Raw genomic sequence first — 18,928 nt, 5'->3', positions numbered from 1 at the left:
AGTCAAGCAGAGGTCCCGGCCTAGAGGCGAAACGAGGCCGATCTGACGCACCCTCCACTACACAAGGGGTATCACTGCACTTCTGCACTTCACTTTTACTCTCTAAAGCAAGCACTTTCGATTCTAAGATACGAATCGAAAGAGTATCAGAGAAAGGGCAATTCCTACTACAGACACTGCTTAGGGCCCGAAGGCAACACTGCAGGGTTAGGATAACATTACAGAAGTAGCACTTCCCAGCAATGAAGGAGAGCGAGCACCTCTCGTAGACATATTCATAGCCCGTAGGCCATACTACAGGGGTTAGGCAAAATAAAGTCTACAGGAAGGTTAGCAGGTTCACTACCCTGACTTTTGTTACTGATTAATTGTACGTACATACGAATCATACGTTCTTCCTTACGGAATTAGACATGTTTACTGATTAATTGCGTACATACGAATCATACGTCTTCCTTACGGAATTAGACATGTTTACTGATTAATTGCGTACATACGAATCATACGTCTTCCTTACGGAATTAGACATGTTTACTGATTATTGCGTACATACGAATCATAACGTCTTCCTTACGGAATAGACAAAGTCTCACACTCCTTACATGACAAATCTCAACAAAGAAGCAAGACCCATACCCCTCGTACATACCAAGTGCGGATCTACCGAAGCTTTCGGTAGCCACACCCTATCTTTGCAGACAACCCCGTCTGAAACTAGCCTAACTAGATTCAGATATTTTATGCAAAAATGAATCAAATTCAAATGAATTTAAGATAGCGTATGCCTAGCCACAAATCCAAGTAAATAATCAAAAGACAATTAGGATACTTAGGGCAATGAAGTTTCCAAAATCCTAAGACGGAGGTACTGAAAACAGGTGTTTTCAGCACCAGCGCACAGAAAAATTATGAATAGAAAATGGGAATGGTTCCTGATACCCGCCTCCCAGCGGCGGGAATGGGTACTAACCACCTGGCCGACCACTGCGTGTGTCGGAAGTTTTTAAAATTCTGTCGGACTTCAGAAAATACAGCTATATATATATCTGACAGGTAAGTTTCATGAACAAATTGTATTTTTCCTAACTATGAAAAACCTGAGGTCCTTTAATAACAGGAAGGTACTTAGCAGCAATTGAACCAGTCGTAAACTTCGAACAAGGGGGTTCGGTAGTTAACTACTTGTCCGGCAGTTGGCGGTCAGCTCGGCTCCGAGGAGAGGAGTCACTTTGCTTTAGGCCCAGGAAATGCAGTGAGGGGTGGCATGAGGTGGGACTATGTGCAAAGGACCTCAGGTTTGTATAGAAAGGAAAAATACAATTTTCGACAAATTGTTATTTGTTCTGATACATATACAAACCCTCGGTCCTTTAACAATAGGAAGACTCACTTATTGGTGGGTGGAATCCGAGTCTTATGAACAGACTGGTGTTCGTCCGACCTTGGTTCCCTCCCTGGTCATAAGAGCAAAGGGAGGGATCCTAGCCTCTGCCCAGCTGATTGGGGTGTGCACCGCAGGATCAGTGGTCAGACCTCTGGACCAAATTTATAAGAGGGAGGCAAGCATACCTCTTATAAATAGCAAATACACAAGAACTAGTTTCTACTTCAAGAGCCAAAATGAAGTCATGGGTTTGTCTCTTGCCGGCTTCCACTCCCCCCACTTGTTGGGGAGTGGTGGATAAACACTCCTATCCCTACTGAAAGGGATAGGATGGAGCTCAGTCGTGTAGCTTACCTGCATCTGCTTCCTGTTCAGCGTAGTGATGACCGCAGCCCTCTGCCCACAGGTAGAGGAGGAAGAACGAAGGAGGAAGAGAAGCCAGTCACACTCTCTTTCACTCGTCCATTCATGCAGTCCCACAAGGATGCGATGCTGTTCTGTCCGCTCGGGTGCTGGGTAGGCTACACAACTTATTGAGCAGCCACCACGGGTCCCAAGGAAAAGGTGTCCAAGGACCTGTGGGTAATATCCCGAAGGTAGTAGGAAGTAAAGGTGGTCTGGTTGGCCCAAACCCCTGCCTTCAGAACCTGCGCCATGGAGAAGTTCCGCAAGGATTGGACCAATACCTCTGACTTCGTGAGCTCTCGGACGAAGGGTACGAGTGTCGTCACTACCATCCGCGTCGTACGCCCTCCTGATCACCTCACGCAGCCAGAAAGAAAGTGTTCTTGGAAACCTCTTTCTTGGTAACCCCGGTGCTAACGAAGAGGCGTCGGCACTCAGGGCTGAGGTGTCGAGTTCTCTTCAGGTAGCGCCGTAGCGCCCTCACAGGACAAAGCAGCATCTCTTCTGCATCATTATCAGTGAAGTCCTTCAGGGAGGGGATCGTGCGAGAGTCGAACCGGTATTCAGGGACCGAAGGATTCTGAGTTCGCTATGAAGGTCGGGACGAAATAGAGTGTCATGGATCCCCATCCCCTAGAATGCTTAACGTCGAAGAAAAGACCATGAAGTTCCCCTACTCTCTTCGCTGATGCCAGGGCCAGCAGGAAGAGGGTCTTGAGGGTCAGATCCCTGTCTGACGACTCTTAGAGTGGCTCGAAGGGTCTTCGAGTCAAACTCCTAAGGACGAGAGTCACGTCCCATCCCTGAGGCCTGAGTTCCCTGGATGGGCAAGACCTCTCAAAGCTCTTCATAAGGAGGGAGATCTCGAAGGAGGAGGAGATATCCACTCCTCGCAGTTTAAGGACTAGGGCCAGGGCGGCTCTGTATCCCTTAACTGCGGAGACGGAGAGGAGCTTCTCTCGGCGAAGGAAAACGAGGAAATCCGCTACCTGCTGAACAGTGGCTCTGAGAGGAGAGAGACCCCGTCCACGACACCATCCATAGAAGACGGACCACTTTCCCTGGTATACACCTGCAGAGGACTGTCTGAGGTACCCAGCCATCTCTGTTGCTGTGCTGCAAGAAAAGCCTCTTGGTCGCAAGAGATGGTGGATAACAGCCAGCCGTGAAGACACAGGGACTGAAACGACCAGTGGTACTGTTCTACGTGTTGCTGACATAGGAGGTTGTGCCAGGGGGGAATCTCTCTCGGTGCTTCGGCGAGCACAGCCAACAGGTCCGGGTACCAAACGGCCTGAGGCCATTTGGGTGCCACCAGGATCATCCGAAGATTTGGGGTGACCAGCGCCCTGCTGATCACCTTACGAATCAGACAGAACGGGGAAAAAGCGTACACGATGAGGTTGTCCCACGAGTGTTGAAGAGCATCCTCTGCAGCTGCCCATGGGTCCGGCACAGCTGAGTAGAAAACCTGGAGTTTTCTGTTACGCCGGGTGGCAAACAGATCCACGACTGGATGCCCCCACAGGTTGAAGAGCCTTTCTGCCACGTCTGGGTGGAGGGACCACTCTGTTTCTATCACCTGATCCTGGCGGCTGAGCTTGTCCGCCACCACATTCCTCTTGCCTGGAATGTAGCGGTCTGACAGCTCTCCGAGTGTGCCTCGGCCCACTCGTGCTGCAACGTCATCTGATGCAACGGGAGGGACACTAGGCCCCTGTTTGTTGAGGTACGCCACTACCGTGGTGTTGTCGCTCATCAACACCACTGAGTGTCCCACCAGACGATCTTGAAACTCTTGGAGAGCGAGAAACGCCGCCTTGAGCTCCAGGATGTTGATGTGAAGGTGCTTGTCATGATGGTTACACACACCAGCAGCCAGCAACTCCTCCAGGTGTGCACCCCATCCCTCGGTCAATGCGTCTGAGAACAGCAACATCTCTGGGGGGGGAGTGCGAAGATGCACTCCTCTTACGAGGTTCCCGTCGTCCAGCCACTAGGCTAGGTCCTGCCTCACCTCCTCCGTGAGGACACGGGGAAGAAAGGTGGGTATCTTGCCTGTGACCAACACTCCTTTAGTCTCCATTGAAGAGACCGCAGGTGAAGATGCCCATGAAGGACTAGCTTCTCGAGAGACGACAGGTGACCAATCACGACCAGCCACTGCTGAGCTGGCTGCTCCTGTTGGGACAGGAACAGTCTTGCTGCCTCCCTGAACCTGCTGATCCGCAAATCTGCGGGGAAGACTCACCCTGCTACCGCATCGATCAGCATGACTAGGTACTTCATCCTCTGCTTGGGCTCGAGATCTGACTTCTCGTAATTCACTACGATCCCCAGATCACGGCAGAATTCGAGGAGTCGATCTCTGTCCTGTAGCAACTGTGAGCGGAGCTCGCCAGGACTAACCAATCATCGAAATACCTCAGAAGACGTAACCCTACCGAGTGGGCCCAAGCCGACACCAGTGAACACTCGCGTGAACACCTGTGGGGCGGTTGAGAGACCGAAACAAAGTGCCCTGAATTGGTACACCGTTCCGTCGAGGATGAAGCGGAGGTACTTCCTGGAGGATTGGTGGATGGGTATCTGGAAATACACGTCCTTCAGATCCACAGAAAGCATGGAGTCGTTCTCCCTGATGGAATCTAGCACTGACCGTGCTGTTTCCATCGTGAACCGAGTCTGGCGAACAAATCGGTTCAAGGGAGAGAGATCTATCACTGGGCGCCAGCTCCCCGAGGACTTCTCCACCAGGAAAAGTCGACTGTAGAAGCCCGGCGACTGATCCCATACGATCTCCACAACTCATTTGCTCAGCATGGTTTTTACTTCCTGCCGAAGCACCATGTCCTTGGCTGAACCAGGAATGTACGTCTGATGATGATGGACCGGGTTGGAGGTGAGGGGTGGCCAAGACTTGAAGGGTAGCAAATATCCCTCCCGAAGGACGTTCACTATCCAGGTCTCCGCTCCGTAGCGTTGCCATGTTGCCCAATGGCTCGCTAGGCAACCCCCCCACCTTCCGGCAGCAGGTGAGGGGGAACGCCATCCCTAGCATTTCCCTCCTCTCTTCAACTTCTTTCCGGTTCCTCCTCAAGAGGAGGACTGGGAGGAGGGCTGGTTACGGTCACTCCTTACAGTTGAAGTCGAAGGCAGAGTCTTTCCTCTCGGCTTCGACGAAGCGATCGTCTTAGCCGCAAAGGAAGCACTAGCTTAACTCTTGGGCTTAGCCGCAGTCATTCGAGGTTGCCCAGCCATCTTCGAGACTGCCTGGTGGACTAAACGGTCACTTTCGTCAGTGCACCGTTGCTTCACTGCAGCGTCCACAATCTTTCTGGGAAAGAGAGAGAAGGAACTCCTATTGTTAAAGGACCGAGGGTTTGTATAACGTATCGGAACAATTGTATTTTTCTCAATCAAAACATATGCCCCTCAATGCTAACTTTCCTCTTTTAACGACTTTCTGGTCATTGCAAATTCGGCCCCATAATTTCTCATGGTGCGAAAACAGAGGCCCAGGGACCGAAAGTGATTGCGTCACACTACGGCGATAATCCGGCAGTAAAACATCTTCATATATCCAAAAAGTAAATAATAAAGATATATACTATGCGCATTACGATTATAACAATTAAATGAATAGCTGATACTCTGCATGAATAACTGATAAACTGTTCTGCAAGAAAGTTGAGTAAAGCAATTATTTACAATAGGTACGAAAGCCAAGATGTCGTGACGTCATAATACAGGACTTAAACGAACGTTCTAATTCCAAAAAATAATTAGTACTTAGTAAATTTGAGTCGGAATAGAGTTACTTTTTCAATAACGAATATTTTCAAATTAATAATCATAAATTTGTAAAATATTGATGTTTAACTACCGTATATACTCGAGTAACGTGCGATCTCGCATATCATGCGACCCCAAAATTTTCACCAATAAACAGTGGTTTTGTCATGTATCTCATGTATCATGCGAGTTCCTTTTCCGAGGTCAGTTCATAAGGTTGGTGGTTTAGCGTGCTAATGGCCGAGTCGTTCAGATGTGTGCTGCTGCTAGTGAAGTTACGGTAATTTTCTTACTAATCTCGAGAATTGAATAGAAGATCTCAAGATTAAAAAAGAATCCAAGTAATAAAATAATTGTAAAAATAACACACCTTGGAGTCCTAAATCATCTCTCTCTCTCTCTCTCTCTCTCTCTCTCTCTCAGAAATAAATACTGTAATTTGAGTCTTTCACCAACGGGTTATCAGTAAATGTGTAGACATTGTGTGCGTGTTTACAAAAATGTGCAGTACACACACATTCCGATGTTAGGTTTTTGGAATTTTTCAATTTCGGAAATGTGAGGTCAACGTCAGATGCATAATCAAACAAACATCACTACTGCAGCAAAAACATTTTTTTCCTTTATGTTTTTCATTATTGTTATTTATTAATTACAGTTTATTTAAATAAATATTAATATAATACTGTTACATGAATATGAGATAATTAAGATCACCTATAATAAAATAGTGGGACAATGAATATCATATGTTCACTAATAGCTATTATTTTCAAAACAAACATTCCGTAAACGCAAAAAATATATGTACATAATCAAAATCTAATAATGTTCAGCAGTTCAATTGTGAATTTCAACAATAAGTATGACTATATAATATATATCACCATATCGATCTGCAGTTGAAGAGTCGTAAAATTTTGAGGATGGTCCCGGAAAAGGATTTGTACTTTGTGATTACGTATCGCTACAACACCATGTGGTATTTTCATACCACTATATTGATGACGCATCGCTACGACACACTGGTATTTTTCATATCACTATACAATAAAGTTAAAATGATCACGTTATATTATTGTTTTCACGAAGAAATAATTATATTAAGAAAATTATCGAGTAATTTTTGCCGTCAGCAGTCAGAAAATCACGAACATGGTAACGTTCAAACCTAGTGTCATCCATGGCATATATCTATAAATAGAACAGAAGCGAGAGGGCAGTCATTGGATAACAGATCTCCATGGCTAACCAACCAGCCAATCAGGTGTTAGTTATACTACTCTGTGAATTTCTTAGAATGAACGTTTACACGTAACACACGGGAAGCTAACGATGATGTGTGTGCTTTGCATACAGTAACGTAGTTTTTGTTTTGATTAGTGTATTTTACTGATTACATGAGAATACCTCTCTCTCTCTCTCTCTCTCTCTCTCTCTCTCTCTCCTCTCTCTCTCTCTCTCTCTCTTAGGAAAGATACCGTCAATTCAATTTATCAGTATCTTTTCTTGATAGACAGAGTAAATATTTTAGGACTCCAAAGCTTGGCATATGTCAATTATTTTATTATCTTGGGATTTTTGGTTAATCTTGGATTTTCCATGGTCAACTCTTGGATTAGTAAGAAAAATGCGATTATTTGAGTACCAGTAGCAGTAGCTGCAGCGCGCACACCCAAATGAACCGGGTAAGCCTAGCACGCCAAACAATAGTATTTACAAAATGAGCGGAGCTCTCTGGCTGGGCTGTTTTGGTCCACCCGCTTGTTTGATCGCATATCTGCCAAATTTATAACAACAACAGAGATAAAACCATTTCTCCCATTACAGATATCAAATATTGTCTTTTCCGTTGCGCAGAATTCTAAATAAATTACGTAGGTTCACGATTGATAAGGTTTTTTTCATGCAATAACAGAAAACGGAGGTCAGATTTCTATCAACAGGGCATCTCATTTTGGTGCTGCTGCGAATATTTCAACCAGTTCCACGTGCATTTAAATCCATACTGACTGTACAGTCTGGAGGCAGTTCTCCCTTCTACACATATCTTGGAATTTTCCCTTAATAATCCCGTAGGGGTATAGAATAAATTGGTTGATGCAAGGAAATATGAAATAAAGCATAACAGTAAGTTTGACGAGTGAGAAAATAATCGTATACAGACAGACTCTCTCTCCTCTCTCTCTCTCTCTCTCTCTCTCTCTCTCTCTTCTCTCTCTCTCTCTCTCTCTCTGAGAAAATAATAGATAGGAAAACAATGACTTGAATATTGCTTGAATGCGATATGGCAAAGTTTTGGCCTGACTGAAGTGTGGAGTGACTTTGACACCGACTTACAAGTTATTCCTCACAGCCATGGATAGACATCAACTTCACAGCTGAGAAAAGGGCAATCGTATACAAAATAAATAGGTATGGAAAAAGCGAAATCAGGGCCCTATGTTGTCCCATAAAAAAAGCTCTCCGCTCGGACAGCTGTAAGATTTCGAGAGAGAGAGAGAGAGAGAGAGAGAGAGAGAGAGAGAGAGAGAGAGAGAGAGAGAGAGAGAGCAGGGCCAACTAGGAAGGAGATTAAAGTACCTGGGAATGAAAACCCCTTATAATCTTATAATTATAGCCTCGGGGTTTGTCTCAAGGACATTCAAAGGTCTGTCACACACGGGCAGTTGTTGTTGTAGAATTAGCATAAGGGCAGATCTTTAAAAGCCACGCCAGGGAGCTCGCCACGGTGACAAGACTATGCCTTCCATATGAATTGACGATGTCCTATATGAAGATGCAGGAGATGAAGATGAAATGATCAAAGATCTGGAAGATGACGAATATGATGACTGCCTTGATGGCAAAGAATTCAGAGCAGTATTTGATGATACGGACACGGAGAACGACTTTGGAGGATTTTAGTTTATTAATTTTATGCATTTTTTTTTACTTTAATAAATTTTCACTTACCTGCGTATCCTAAAATGAAAATGACAATTTGTCGAAAATTGCATTTTTCCTAACTATACAAACCTGAGGTCCTTTAACATAGGAAGGTAACTAGCGGCAGCTGGGACGGTCGTAAGCTTCGAACAAGGGGGTGGGGAGACGGTAGTTAACTGCTTGTCCGATCGTGCGCGCGCCCGCGCGCCCGAGAGGTGAAGAATCACTTTTGCTTTAGGCCCATGCAAAAAGTTGCAGAGTGAGGGGTGGCATGAGGTGGGACTATATGTAAAGGACCTCAGGTTTATATAGTTAGGAAAAATGCAATTTTCGACAAATTGTCATTTGTTCGATACGTAATACAAACCCTCGGTCCTTAACAATAGGAAGACTCACTTCTTGGTGGAGGAATCTGAGTCTTTTTTGGTGAACAGACTGGTGTTCGTCCAACCCTGGAGTGCCTCCCTGGTCGTAAGAGCAAGGGAGGGATCCAAACCTCTGTCCGATTGATCGGGGTGTGCACGCAGGATCAATGGTCAGACCTCTGGGCCAAGTACTAAGAGAAGAGGCAAGGCGTATCTCTTCGTACCAGCAAGCAAGAACTTGTTCCTGTTTGCAAGAGACAATCATAAAATGATGGGTTTGTCTCAATTTGGCATCCACTTCCTCCCCCTTGTTGGAGGAAGTGGTGGATATTTACTCCTATCCCTACTGAAAGGGATAGGATGTCTCTATTGAGTAGCTCACCTGCATCTCGTCCTTACCCAGTAGGGTGACGACCGTGTCCCTCTACCCAAAGGTAGAGGGAAGAAAAAGATGGGAAGAGGAGCCAGTCACACACTCATTCCTCATCCATTTCTTACGGTCACACCAGGACTCGATGCTGTTCAGCCTGCGAGGGTCTGGGTTAACTACACAACGTGTTGAGCAACCACCACGGTTCCCAAGGAAAAAGATCCAAGGAACTGTGGGCAATATCCTGAAGGTAGAAGGAGGTGCATGCGGTCCGGTTGGACCAGGCGCCTGCCTTCATTACCTGCGCCACGGAGAAGTTCTTGCGGAACGCGAGAGAATGATGAAGAGGCGTCCACACTCATCCTGGGTGTCGAGTTTCTTCAGACAGCTCCGTCGCACCTTCACAGGACAAAGCAGCATAGCCTTCGTATCGGAGGCGGTGAAGTCCATTAGGGAGGGTATTGTGAAGGACTCGAACCAATCGTCAGTTACCGAAGGGTTCTGAGTCTTCGCTACGAAGATCGGTACGAAATAGAGCGTCACAAATCCCCATCCCTTTGCTTGACTTGACTCAAGAGAAGTCATGCAGTTACCTAAGACGAAAAGAAGGGAATAGTCGTATGACCTATCCCTCTTCTCGACTTTGGTTATGTACAGTACTCATACTGACAAGCTATTAAGACGAAGTAATGATTGCTCTGGAACAACCGAACTAAGTCCACACAGCTAGTTCGTAAACTGACTCGGGCGCTCTCGACAGCTGCCGACTGACTGGTTCGGAATCAGTAGAGGCAAGTTGTCCAAGCATCCGGGTAAGTCACGTGACCTTCGCCCTTTAAAGAGTTATGCTGAGAGACCAAACAAATAAAAATATTTGTTAGTCACCGATGCCGGACGCGCGGCGATGATTCTCTTAATGCATAAGCTCAAAAGGCGAAGTCAATTGCCTTCAAAAGACCGAGGTCCCTGATGGCAAGAAAATCTCATAGACGTTGAATCTCAGCTTAAGGAGAAAACAACACTATGTGACGTTGAAGACGAAGGTAGGCAAATGAATGCAACCTACGTCTTCCAGCTGAATCGAGAGAAGGAATCTCAAGATTCTAAACCTGTGCTTACAAATGACTGAAAACGCTAACCGCCATTTCATTGCTGTCCGTTGTGCAATGAAAGCGGGGCGTTCTTCAGTAATGAAACACAGGGGAGAGCCGCTTGAAGAACTGCTTCTCATGGGCTGAACGTTTGGAAGTAGAGCTGGCAGGTGTGGGAGTAGGCGATGTCTTCAATACATCTGCTAATCCGGGGTGAACAATGAACAATTGTACACCTCCGAATACAAGATATTTTGAGGACAAACTCACATTCCGCAAAAATCATTCGCATTATCGGGATACGATGCAGCAAGAGACTATTACAGAATTCTGTTACCATGCGGTGGTAAACAGAAAGATGAGAGTCGAATAGATATCTCTGTTTAAAATTCTCGCAATACCGAAGACGATGAATACTAGCGTTTCACAGCAGTAGATGGTCATTCATGTATGAGAGAATCCCCGTTAATCAGAGACTTAAGTCCGTGATTGTTGGGCAGAGATACGGTTGTTATTCAATCAAAGCAGGTGAGAAAGACATAAACAACCGTCTATCTCAAAGCGGCAGCTGATACTGAAATGCCTCGGGCAATTCAATACGCAGTAGCTGTCGCTGACTCGTCATCCTGAGTTGCCAAGTAATCCTTTCCACGAAGGAATGCGTTCGGCTAGAACCACCGAGCATAAAAATGTTATTGTCATGATACAATAAAGTTTTATGCATACTTACCTGGCAGATATATACTTAGCTATAGACTCCGTCGTCCCAGATAGAAATTCGAATTTCGCGGCACACTCTACAGGTAGGTCAGTGATCTACCGCCCCGCCGCTGGTGGCGGGAATAGGAATCATTCCCGTTTTCTAAGACAGATTTTTCTCTTCCACCTGTCTCCTGAGGGGAGGTCGGGTGGGCCATACACCGTATATATCTGCCAGTAAGTATGCATAAAACTTTATTGTATCATGACAATAACATTTTTTATGCATTCAACTTACCTGTCAGATATATACTTAGCTGATTGGCACCTTTGGCGAGGGTAAGAGACAGCTAATCTACTGAAATAGACAGGAAACAACATATGTTGTAGGTAATAAAATTAAAACCTTGATTCCTACCTGTGTTAGCGAAAGACTTCATGGCTACTGCCTAGGAGCCCGTATCGCTTCAAGAGCCTCGAGAGGTAGTGACCTCATGCTAAGAGTTCTTGGTGGTCTGTTAACGGGGTCTTACCCACTTACGCTTCAGAACCTTAGGATCTTTGTCAATGGGGTCTATCCACTTACATGACACACACCTTGCCTATTGCATGATCATAGAGCACGACACTAATCCCGATCACCTGATCCTCATTGGGGTTAGTACTACGATTGAAAGGAGTCATCCCCGAACATCCTTTCAAGCAACCCACAACTCAACAACAATATTAAAACTAATTATTAAAAATATTAAAAACAAATTTTAAGGATCAGCGTCTGCTCCATTTCCCAGCATAGTATCCGCTGATACATAAGGTCCAAGAGCGAAACATTTATCGTATGTTATTCTAACATCCTTTAAATAGTGGGATGCAAATACTGAATTGCACCTCCAATAAGTTGCTGTTAAAATGTTTCTCATGGACATATTCTTCGTAAAAGAAAGGGAAGTTGCCACAGCCCGGACTTCGTGAGCTTTCACTCTCAGCAGCTTTAAAGAGTTCTCTTGGCAATTCCTATGAGCTTCGGTAATTATATTTCTGACAAAGAATGCCAGTGCGTTCTTTGACATCGGTCTCTTGGGGTTTCTTACCGAACACCAAAGACCTTGTCGACATCCCTGAAGCTGTGTCTTCTTTTCTAAATAAAATTTTAAGGTCCTGACTGGGCAAAGGGACCGATCCAACTCTCTTCCTACCAGAGAAGAGTGTCAGGTTTAGAAGGGTTCTCATTCTTCGCTAGGAAAAGATCCTGGAAAGAAATGACAGCCGAGTCTTTTCTAAATCCCACCCGAGAGTCCAAAGCATGCAATTCACTGATCCTCTTAGCAGTTGCTAGAGCCACAGGAATATGCATTTGCTAGTAAGATCTCTGAATGAGATTTTATCTATAGGTTCGAACCTGTCCGACATCAAGAACTTTAGGACAACGTCCAGGTTCCAACTCGGGGGAATCGATGATCTCAATTTCTTAGTCTCGAAAGACCTGATGAGATCATGAAGATCCTTATTATTCTCGAGATTCAGCCCTCTGTTTCTAAAAACAGCTGAGAGCATGCTCCTATATCCCTTGATAGTTGATACGGCCAATTTGGATTCTTCTCTTAAGAAGAGGAGAAAATCCGCGATTTCGGTTACAGAGGTATTGGAAGGGACAGCTTCTTCGACCTACACCATCTACGGAAAACTTCCCACTTCGATTGGTAGACCCGCAGGGTAGAGGCTCTGCGGGCTCTAGCAATTGAAGTTGCCACTTTCTTTGAAAAGCCTCTCGCTCTGACCAGTCTTTCGATAGTCGAAAGGCAGTCAGGGAGAGACTTTGGATGTTTTTGTGGAACCTCCTCGAAGTGGGGTTGTCTGAGCAGATCTGTCCTGTCTGGTAGAGATCTGGGGAAGTCCACCGTCCATTCCAGTACCTCTGTGAACCAGATTCGGGAAGGCCAAAAGGGAGCAATTAGAGTCATTCTCATTCCTTCCGATGCCACAAATTTTCTTACTACTTCCCCCAGCACTTTGAATGGGGAAAGGAAAGTATGCATCTATGCTTGACCAATCCATGAGGAAGGCATCGATCGCTGTGGCTCTGGGATCTTCTTCTAGCGAGCAGAAGTTGTCTATTTTCCTGGAGAGGAACGTGGCAACAGGTCGATCTGGGGTCTCCCCCAGAGTGACCATATTTGTCTGCAGACTTCTGAGTGGAGCATCCACTCTGTCGGGAGAACCTGGTTCTTTCTGCTCAACCTGTCTGCCCTTAGGTTTTTTACTCCTTGGACAAACCTTGTACGCAGAATAATGCCCCGTTCCTCTGTCCAGGTTAATAGAGCTCTCGCTATTTCGTTCAGAGAGAAAGAGTGAGTGCCCCCTTGATTCCGGATGTAAGCCAGAGCTGTGGTGTTGTCGGAATTGACTTGAACTACCGCCTCTCTGACTTCCGCTTCGAAGTATTCCAGGGCTAGATGAATTGCCAGGAGTTCCTTCGCATTGATGTGCAGAGTAGTTTGTTGTCTGGTCCAAACACCTGCTACTTCCTGTGGACCCAGTGTTGCTCCCCAACCTGTTTCCGAGGCATCGGAAAACAACACTCGGTGAGGGTTCCGAATCAAGAGGGACACCCCTTCGTTCCTTGTTAATGGGGTTACCACCACTTTAGGTCTGATTTTATCCCCTGTTGGATGGGAAAAACGTCTGACAAGTCTCCTGTCTTTTGACTCCACATCCTCTTTAGATAAAATTGCAGAGGTCTGAGATTTAATCTTCCCAGGGAAATGAACTGCTCTAACGAGGAAAGGGTGCCAGCAAAACTGAGCCATTCCCTCGCCGAGGTCCGTTCTTTCCCTAAGAAGTTCGAGATCTTTTCTAAGCCTCGAGTAATTCTGTCTTGAGATGGAAACGCCCGAAAACCCGAGAATCCATCTGTATCCCCAGATAGACTATGTTCTGTCTGGGGATCAATTGTGATTTCTCGAGGTTCACGAGCAGTCCCAGAGATTTTGTCAAGTTCAAAGCTTACTCCAAGTCCTTCAAGCACTGAATTTCCGATTTTGCTCTTATTAGCCAATCGTCCAGATAAAGGGATATATTTATCCCCTCTAGATGTAGCCATCTCGCAACGTTCATCATTAGCCTCGTGAACACTTGAGGGGCCGTTGAAAGGCCGAAGCATAGGGCTCTGAATTGGTATACTTTCCCCTGCATCATGAATCGGAGATATTTCTTCGATGATGGATGCAGGGGGACATGAAAGTATGCATCTTGTAGATCTAAGGAGACCATCCCAATCTCCTGGACGAAGAGCCGCAAGAACCGATTTTGATGTTTCCTATAGAGAAACTTTGTGTTCTCCACAAATCGGTTCAATGCGCTCACATCCAGGACCGGTCTCCACCCTCCCGAGGATTTCGGAACCAGAAAAAGACGGTTGTAGAATCCTCGGGAATGCGGATCCCGAACCACTTCGATGGCCTCCTTTGCAACATCTGTTCTACCAGTTGCAATAATGCTTCTTTCTTGGCAGGGTCCCTGTATTGGGCTGACAGTTCCCCCTCGGGTTCGTAGTCAAGGGAGGTCTGTCTCGAAAGGGGATCATATATCCCTTTGTTACCACGGAAAGGGACCAAATTTCTGCCTGTCTCCGAGCCCATTCTTCGGAAAATTTCCGAAGTCTGGCTCCTACCGGTGCTTGAAGGACTGTTGTCTCATTTAGCTCTCTTGATAGGTCTGAAGGAAGGACCTACCCTCTCTTCTGCACTCCTCTCTTCTTAAAAGAGGGTCTGGCCGATGGTACTTCCTCGAAAGGGCTGTTGAGGAGCCCGAGTCTCTCTCTTAATAGGACCCAAAGTCCTCGATTTTCTTTGCAGATTGGGCCAAGAGATCTTGTGTGGCCTTTTCTGTCAAAGAATGAGAAATATCTTTTACAAGATTGAAGGAAACAATTGGTCCGACAGAGGAGCATACAGAAGAGATGACCTCTGAGTAGGAGTAACTGCTTTCGTCAGAAAAGAGCTAAATAAGACTCTCTTTCTTTTTCAGAATACCAGTTCCAAACAGAGAGGCCACCTCTCCTGATCCATCCTGGACCGCCTTGTCCATACAGGAAAGAACACTATGAAGGACTTCTGGACTAAGAGATTCCTCCTCTTGTGTCTTTTTTTGGCCAACACCCCAAGGGACCAGTCTAAGAAGTTAAAAACTTCTCAAGACATTAAACAATCCCTTGAGGAGATGGTCCACCACTCAGAAGTCCCCCATGTGATCTTTGCTGATGACAAGGCTTGTCTCCTAGACGAATCTACCAGATTCGAAAAATCTGCTTCGGCAGTGGACGGGAGAGCTAGACCCCCGTGGTTTGCCCGTCTCGTACCAAATTCCCTTCTTCCCTGATAGTCTGGAAGGAGGGCAGGTAAAGACTGTCTTCCCCGCCTTCTCCTTGGATTCCAACCAATTTCCTACGAATCGGAGAGCCTTGTCATGGAAATGGTTGGCTTCATTTTAATAAAAGATGATTGTTTTTCGGGACCTTCGTGCTTGTAAACAAGGACCTTGGAGAAGGAGGAGCAGTAGGGCTTAAAGAGTCCCCAAACTCTTGAAGTAAGAGGGCTGCCAGCGTCTTGTAATCTGACAAACCCGGAGCCGAGTGATCTTCAGAGTCCGAAATCTCTTCCAAATCCAATTCCGAAGAGGATTGTTTATTTCCAGTAGGAGACTGGCCTCTTGCAACATCCACCCCACTCTCGCAAGAACGACGACCGCCTGTGCGATAACTTGCGTCCCTACGAGAGATAGGTTGATCCTGCAAAACGACCTTATCCTTCTCCTGGCAAGAGCGATGGCCGCTTGTGCGACACCTTTCTCTCCTGTCAGACGAAGGATGTCCTCTCCTATCACTTTCTCCGGAACCACCTATGTCCTGACAAGGAATACGGCCGCTTGTGCGACAACTAGAGTCCTTGTCAGGTAAAGGTTTATCCTTCGAAAGCTAAACAAATCCTCTTGGCTTAATTGTCTTTTGGAAGAAGTCCGTCTCTTATTTGTCACTTGTGGCTCATTGCGCCGGGTTGGCGCTCGTGATTCTTGCGCCAAGCTGGCGCTTCTGGCGCATTTCGGCAGGGTGGCGCTTCCGGCGCTTCTGGCGCATCCGGCGCTTCTGGCGCATCCGGCGCCTCTGGCGCATTTCGGCAGGGTGGCGCTTCTGGCGCATCTGGCGCTTCTGGCGCATTTCGCCAGGCTGGCTCTTCTGGCGCATATGGCGCATCTGGCGCTTCTGGCTCTTCTGACTCGTATGGAGTCTCAAACTCATCTGGCGCATTGCGCCAGGTTGGCGTTTTTGGCGCATTCTTCATACTCCTCCGAGTATAAGCCGAAAACTTCCGTTTCTTCTTTCTTTCCCTTCGTCTTCTTTATAGGAAGGAAAGAGTCCTTTCTCCTGGGAGTTTCCTTAGTAAAAACTCCTACTAAGGCCGAAAGTTGCTCTGCACATTAGGATAATTTTTGCAGCCACACTCTCTTTTTCCTTCCCTGATTCAGGTGAGGGATGTCTAGAGCGGAAGGAACAACCGATTTCCGTTTAGGAACCAATCTCCTTTTCTTTTCACAAGGTGATAGATCGGAGAAAAAAGCTCAGGGCTTGAATCCAAAGTGGAGCCTTCCAACTTCTCTTTAAGGGGCGTGACAGTTCATCAGAACTCCATCCCCATTACATTCGGTGAAGAATCTGACGAAGAAAAACACTTCTTTAGGATGCTTTTTCGATAGCGATCCTTGGCAGTTCGGGTCGTCACAGAATCTGCCGAGGGGACGCTGATCGGTGGGATTCTCCGTAACCTCCGTAAGGCTTTCGACATTCCTTCTCCTCTGGGCCTGTGAGCTTGGAAGAGGTCTAGGCCTGGGAGCGAGACAGAGCCGATTCAGACGCACCCTCCACTGCACTGGGACACTTATTCACTATCACTGTGCTTACCTTTCAACGTACCCGCAATTTGACGTTCCATCCTTTGTAGCGCAGCTTAAGATCTGCAATTTCCGTTGCCGGATTTGCAGTCTTAGTACTAGAGGAAGAAGATAGAGGTTTAGGGTTAGGTGTTAATTTAATAGGCTCGTTAGAGCGAGACCTACTTACGCTTCTGGAGGAAGCCTTCCTAGCCCTATCCATCTCTAATTTCCTTAAATATGAATTTAAATTCTTCCATTCTTCCTCATTCATATTTACACATTCATCACAGGTGTTAGAAATTGAACATTCATTCCTTCTACACCCTTACAAACTGTGTGAGGGTCTACCGAAGCTTTCAGGTAGCCTCACCATGCATCCCTCATTTACACACTGTCTTCTAACCAGTAAAGCTAGAATCCGACATCATGAGAAATATCCAAAACCAAGTCAAAAAACAGTCCACGAAAGAGTATGCCAAACCAAAGATCCAATACGTCACCAAAATAACCGGCTTAGAGATCAATAGCGATGAAAAAATACGAAAATCAAATCAGGAGTAACAACAACATAATGTTGCTGTCACGGCCGATAGAGAAAATCTGTCTTAGAAAACAGGAATGATTCCTATTCCCGCCACCAGCGGCGGGGCGGTAGATCACCTGACCTACCTGTAGAGTGTGCCGCGAAATTCGAATTTCTATCGGGGACGACGGAGGATCTATAGCTAAGTATATATCTGACAGGTAAGTTGAATGCATAAAAAGATATGCTCGAGCAATTATATTTAAGCGAAACGAATTTCGGTAAATATAAAAGCTTAAATGGTGTTGTTGTGACAACACCATAAGTATATAAAATTGAAACTGGAAACAAACTCCTGGGAGGTTGCAGGCAACCCGGGTTGCAGTTCAATTAGAATACTTTTCGTCTAAGTCGCATCCGTAAAATAACCAGGATATGCGCCTACCCCTCGGACCATTCAACTGCTTAGCAGAATCATGTCGCGAGGTTAATATACGTAGTATATTTGTAGGATTCTGATCAACGATCTCCATCCTAAATTCTTTCCTTCAAGAAAACAAAATAAGGATTGGAGATCGACCACCTTCGTTCTCTATTAAAGAGAGTGAAGGAGAAGTCTTCCTCGAAGGAAAGCTTCAATGGTGAACAGAATACTAAGACGATAGTTCCAGCCAAACTGGATATTCCCGTCCGTTCTTCTCTATTCCAGGTTGTCGCCTACTGTGAGATAGTCTTCTTTCAGCAGCAGTCTTCTTCCTAATGCTAGAAATCCAGGAATTAGAGCATAGGCGAGGTTCCCGATTATCGTGTAACATATCGGGGATTCTCGTCTCGCTCACTTTGGACCGTGGTCTCGCCTAAAGTGTTTGGAGATCGTAAGAAACTCTAACACTCTGAATGCGCTAGAAATTCCGTAGAATTCTAAGCAGTCTGCGAAACCCCCACCGAATTCGTCAAACGATATCGGCTGGTGGTCCTCTCGATTCCGTAGAAATCGAGAATGGGGCAGGATCCCTCCTCAACGACCGGGGCTTACGTCAGGTAGGACCCGAAGGTCCCCCCTGGTAGCGCAGTCCCCAACGTGGGATCCTACAGAGAATCTCTGTAGGATCCTTCCCCTTTCCCTCGTAGCCGTAAGGAGAGGGGAATGATGGAATTGGAGGACAGGGAATGGGGGAGGAATTCATACTTGCTCGCCTTCCCAGTGGAACTAGCAGTTGGAGAAGAGTAGGAGCAGCCATCGCCGCAACGTCAGGAGAAAACGTTTTCCCGAGGAGGGTTACGAACTCTCACTGTAGGTAAGGGTCTGCCGCCACTGTGAACGTCGTCTGGGTGGGCTGATCGACACCTGACAGGAGAGAGCCGATAACCGTCCTCCGACTCATTCCAGTCCTCGGTCGAGGTCGAAACCCCTCCAGGAGGACCGAAGGAGTATTTAAATAC

Source organism: Macrobrachium nipponense, chromosome 45 (genome assembly GCF_015104395.2).
Source record: "Macrobrachium nipponense isolate FS-2020 chromosome 45, ASM1510439v2, whole genome shotgun sequence".
Taxonomy (NCBI): domain Eukaryota; kingdom Metazoa; phylum Arthropoda; class Malacostraca; order Decapoda; family Palaemonidae; genus Macrobrachium; species Macrobrachium nipponense.
This window is presented reverse-complemented; position numbering follows the sequence as displayed.